This window comes from Apteryx rowi, unplaced genomic scaffold, assembly GCF_003343035.1.
Source record: "Apteryx rowi isolate R43461 unplaced genomic scaffold, aptRow1 scaffold_1, whole genome shotgun sequence".
Lineage (NCBI taxonomy): Eukaryota > Metazoa > Chordata > Aves > Apterygiformes > Apterygidae > Apteryx > Apteryx rowi.
In genome coordinates, this window is record NW_020447196.1 from 11,847,320 (window position 1) to 11,853,155 (window position 5,836).

At 39.1% G+C, this 5,836-nt stretch overlaps 1 long non-coding RNA gene across 1 annotated transcript; it reads right to left on the reverse strand.

The window, feature by feature from the left end:
- Positions 1–1,933: 1,933 nt before the first annotated feature.
- Positions 1,934–5,091, reverse strand: LOC112962592. Its single transcript, XR_003252357.1, has 2 exons — positions 4,714–5,091; positions 1,934–4,395 (listed from the first exon to the last, which is right to left on the reverse strand). It is a non-coding gene; the product is annotated as an uncharacterized LOC112962592 (long non-coding RNA).
- Positions 5,092–5,836: the final 745 nt, after the last annotated feature.

Here is a 5,836-nt window from a genome sequence, read left to right on the forward strand (position 1 = left end):
GGGGTTAGCACGCTTGCTTGAGGAACTTTTGGAGCCTTCACCTCTGAGTGACATACTCTCTTCCACCTGATTTTCATTGTGTTTGGAAATGAATATCTTGGAGATATCTGTTGTACTATCAAATCTGTTAAAAAATGCAAAAGCTTTTGGGAGGAGGAAAACAGACACTCAGTGTGATTACTGATTCCTTGTTTTCTAAGAAATCAATGCTAAAATATGCATAAATTGCTCCTGGCATACAGACCAGAACCCTGGTCTCTCTCCTCCCAGGTGAATTTCCTTATCAAGAGGTTGAGGAATCAGACTGCCATTACATTACCCTACCTGGTTGAATAAATTGTTGTACTCCTTTCTACAGACAGACCACAGGAGGCATGGTTTTTTAGGTTGCTACTGTCAATAACTTAAAAGAAAACTATAGTGAAGTACATGGAATTTTTTTCTGATTCAAGAAACATGGCTTTCTTTTAACAGGACTTTGTCATGGCTCAGCATCTGCAAATAAACTGAACATCCTCCACTTAAGTAAGATCTTGGACTCTCATCACCCATCCAGGGCACATCTTAGAACACAGGTCCCGCTTAACTCCATACAACTTCTACAGAGAGAGAGGCCCTACCCCTCTGACAAGAAAAATGGTGTAAACTGATCATAAAACAAGCATAAGTGACAAAATAACATCATTTCTATCGATTTGCTTTCAAAAGTGTGATGCAGCTGTGAAACCATGGTGTTTTTATATGCTGCACCTAACAGCACAGCAACTATCTTTGCTTTCCAAGGAAGCGAGCCACTGAAAGCAGCCACCGCTTTCCTTTCTCTCTAGGCACACGGAAACAGAAGCTCTGACAGCAGCGGCCTGAAAGTCAAGGATCCAGGCTGAAGGGTCAGGACGCTTGGCAAAGCCTACTGACAAAACCTATCCTCTTAGCTAGTCAATCACAGCATCACATTATGGTGGGATTTCCAGCAGGAGTTGTAGTCAGGCACATTTCTATGAGGAGCGAATGCCAATGTGATTTATGAATATCTTGCTCTCCCTTGTGCTGCAGACTGCACCGAGTTGTCAAAAGATAAGGGCAACAAAGAAAATAAATGAGGGTAAAACATAAAGCAGCCCCTGACCTGAACATGTCAGTATTCCTCCTCCCAATACTTCAAGGGCTGAAATAAGCTCTGACATGAAAGTTCAAATCCTACAGGCAGCATTAAAAATGGTTCCAGATACTTCACATTTTATTCTGCTGTTGACTGCCTCCGTGTTTTTACATCATGATGTAGAGATCATTTCAGCAGTACTGGTTAAATACCTGCAGTCCAAACCACTGCCATCTACCTAGTGCAGAAGCTTACACGTCAGCCTGTTCAGACACTAGAACAAAATTAAAACTGTGAAGGCTGCCAAAGAGTACACATAAGCCAGTATTAGAAAGCTGCGACTTTACCAAATAATTCTCAGTTTTTCCTGTGCCTCATTTTAGAGCCAAACAGCAGAAGTGACAGATTTTAAGCTATTGCCCTTTTATTAATACCAGTTTTCCACCCATGAGACAGCTTTGAGCATTATCCTACAGCTATCAATAGAATTGCTTCTACCGCCTACACCTTGATAACTGTAGGGATATTGGTACCCTTTCATTTTGTTAATGTTACAGCAGCAAAATAGTTGATTCCTAAGAGGAACATTTGAGAAGCTCTTTAATTTTCAGGACAGTAAGGGGAAGGGCTGCAGCACGGATCTCACATACACAAGCTGTGACAGCTTCTGTCGCGACGCACTGTGGCAGCACTCATGCATGACAGCTCAGAGTTCACAGGGCAGTACAGCCGGCTTTGTACCATGACCCACATGTGGCTGCAAGGCTTTTCAATGGTTAGCGATAAAAAGTATTTGCTATTACACGAAATCAGCTGAGATGCCATATAGAAAAATCAGGAAAAGCAAAATGTATTTATTAGCTCTTCATCCAAGGAGCAATTTGCAGAAGAGAAAACTTGCAAATGATTTCAGCCTTGACACTTAGAAGTTAAATGCATTTCCTCCAGAGTGTTGCATACATATTCATCTTGAAATACATTGTCTGAAGTACATTACTACAGTAATAGGAAGCAATGATTTCAAGGTATAGCGTTTCAGCTTCCTTGAAGGACAGACTGTTGCCTCTTCCTCAACATTATGTGCATGCTCTTCAGGACTGGCTTAACAATTTTTACACATTGAAGGGGGAAGGAAAAAAAAAAAAAGTCTTCTACCTATTTTCTGAGCTGTGAAGACTCACTCTGACAGAACAAAATAAAACCTGCTCCAATGGCATGCCCATTGTCCTAGGTAGTAGTGCAGATGGTGAATATTTCCTTTTTCTTTTCAGCACTGTTCATATTAAAATCACTTTTTAGTAGCAAGCTGGAAAATCCAAGCACCGCTGTACACTTGGAGCCAATGCAAAATGAAAGAATACTAACAGTAATTAACAGCCAGTGGTATTTATGAGCAAAGACTGTCCCATCTTCATCCTCAGATTATCCTTTTGCATTTAAAATTCTACTGTGATTGAAACGCAGAATTCACTATTGGAATTTTTTGCCTCTAATTGCTAGCTTATCAATATAACAGATAAAGTGACCTGAGAAAGTAGAACAAAACCAATTACCAAAACCTTAACAACCACTCAAGAGGAAATAGCTCTGCAGGTGCTAGGGTTCTGATGGAGTACAGACGTCATATAACAAATATAGCCATCCCTAATAGCCCCAGTAAGATGCTGCTAGAACTTTGCCTTTAATCTACTTCTAAGCCCCACATCTCAAAAACTTTAATACAATTCACAGGAGCTGTTCTAAATTAAATTGTTTTGACTGCCAGTTCAGGAAATGCCTTGTAATTCAAAGTCAAGAGAAACGTAGTATATGCATGAGGTAGGGTAGAAGGGGTAGACTGGTTCATGACCTGCTAACTAAACTACGTGGGCAAGTAGCTGAGCAGTCAGTCCTACAACGACAGCGTACAGGAGTCTATTAGAATTYGAGAGAAACTCCCATGGCTGGTTTGACATGACCAAATAACAGGGTCTTCCTTCCTGATTCTAAGAATGGTAGGAAGAAAAGAGAGACACCTGCTTCCCTTAAAGGGACGACAGATCTAGGCACTCTAGAAAAAGGAACGCRTGGATTCGATGTAAGGAGCCAGAGCTCCAGGGACATAACCGAAGTGGTGAGAAAGCACTGGCAGCTTCGTTTTTGTTCTTTATAAGATACTACCATTTCATGTCATTGAACCAATTCTCAACCTACATTTGTTTGTGGCTCATTACCCTTTTAGGACAGTAGGATTGTGCTGTATTTGCAATAAGGCAGGAACCTTAGCTCTGTTTGAACCGTGCCCAGGTGAATGCACATTTAACCACCCTGATCAGCTCTTACTGTTGCACCATTCAAAAGTCATTGCATTTTCAGAAATCCTTCATTTGAAGTAAATGACCTGGCTTCCTCAGACTTGTAGAGATAAACACAACAAAGAGAGAGGGTTTTATTTCCCCATCCCACCCAGTCAAGAACAGCTTGTATGTATTCATACCCGCACCTAAATTTCACCTTGAAACCTGAATTGTATAAGAGAAAGTATTTCCCAAAGCTTAGAACTCATTGCTGACCTCTGCTCAGAATAAAAGTTGCATGTCCTGTAGTAATTTGTCCGGTGAAAACTTAAGGCTCAGTATAAAAATCTGACTAGCAAAATCACATTCTACATACAAAACTCTTTGAGTAGTCTTCTCAAATATCTAGTCTGATATTCAAAACTGCAGGTAACTACCTTTTGGGAAGAAGTGCTTGGAAAACCTTTTTGCTCAGAATCTTAAAAAAAAAAAAAAAATTACTCCCAAAATGTTCATGTTCTGGGACTAAGACTTGCACATCAAATTTCAGATGAAAGATTTTTAAAAAATTATGACAATTCCTTAAAAATTTTGGTTTGGAAACAGAAGTGGCAACCAGATCCTTCATGTAATAATGCCACTCCAGGAGAAGATACGGCTGAATTCGTTCAAGAGATTATATATATTTGACTCTCATCATCCATCCATCACGCCTCTCACTCCTTTTCCAGCCTGAAGTCTCCTTCAGTCAATCAATTGTTCCGTATCTTTGAACAACTTGCATCATTTCTTGAGGACGAACTACTGACTTTAATTTTGAAACCTTCAATCTGAAGTACTACAAAGACTATGTACACCTGTGGATGTACACACTACTTACCACAGCTAGTGATCCAAAAGCTATCATTTGGGAATCACTTCAAAGCTGCTTCCTCGAGTTGGCCAGTATAGAGTTGCTTCTCCAAAAATCTCTCACCAAAGGCTTCCAGTACTTTCAGTGTTTAATCCTTAGGCCGTTAACTCCACAAATGAGAATAAAGAAAGAGCAATCAAATAATATACAGATTTCTCTATAGGTCTATAGTGTTTTCTAGTGCACATTCAGCAAGTTAATCCAGAGGCAGTGCGAAAAARGTACTTATCTTCTGGTTCATACCATATTGCCTCTGGCAAAGGCACCAAAAACACCACCACCACAATTCAAGGGACACTCTTAATTTTTCATTAGTGGTTTTAGCAACTGAAAAACTGCTGGACACATCATGCCTGCAAGGGGTTGCTAGGCTTTTTTTTTTTTTTTTTAATCATATCTGATGAAAATAAATAGATTTGACTTACCTTGTTTATGTATGACTCAACAGCATGCCTCTTTTGGGGAATTATTCTTAAAAACACAATGAAAGCAACATGGCATAGGATAGGTGCCATCGCAAATTGGTGACCAGCTGTTGTGTAAAAATGTCTTTGCTCTGAAGGGAGTAACAGGCAGTGAATCTACCCTCTGCTTTAATCATCAGTGTTGTGAAGTCTACCATCAGCAGAATTTAGACGCAAGCTTTTCTCTGTTTAGAAGGCATCTGTTACCATAGGTTACCATAATAGGTAAGCCTGGAGGATGGGATTTTTTCCAAATAATTAATATTAAAAAAAAAAATGTATCCAATTATACAAGTTCATTCTAGGAGAAAGACTAATTGGACACTTACAGCTTTCTTGGGTTCTATTTTCATACAGGAGCAGGAACTCCATTCCTTTCAATTCCTTTGTATAATTTTTCTCTTAAAAATAGGACTGGGATTTGGCCGGGGGGAAGAAATCAGAAATTCCAAAACACTCAGCATCAAAATCTGCTAAGAAGATGGTCATGCTTCATTGGTAACACTATTATCAAGGAGAGCTGTTAAGTGAAGCAAGGTACATGTTGAAATACACAACAGAAGATTTATAGAGAAAGCTTATTTTATTTTATTGGTTTATAGGCCACACCTACCTTTTCATTAAAAAAAAAAAAAAAAACCTATCAACATAAAAATTTTCCAGAGTCAAATATTTAGGTATAACATACATATCTGAAAACTTCTCAACTGAGCCCTAAGTAACAGAGCACTTCCTTTTGCACATTATATTTTAGCAGACAAAACTGCAAATACAACACTACATACGTGCTGCAGCGAGAGGTCCTAATATTCAACCACATTAACACAAGGCTTTTCCATGCTCCAGAAGAGCAAGGATTCAGTGAGATTTTGAGTGGGCTTGAGAAAGGAAAATACCAGGAGGTTTTACATGAGAGTGCTTGAGGGAGAAAAACACAAAGATATATTGAAATGAAGTTGTGAATTACTGTTTTGCTAATATATTTGACCAAACATTTACCTTCACTCGGTACTTCTTTCCATGTGCTTTGGTATTGATTTATTAGAGTAGTACTATGAGAGAGAARTGCCGTTCCTTCTGAAGA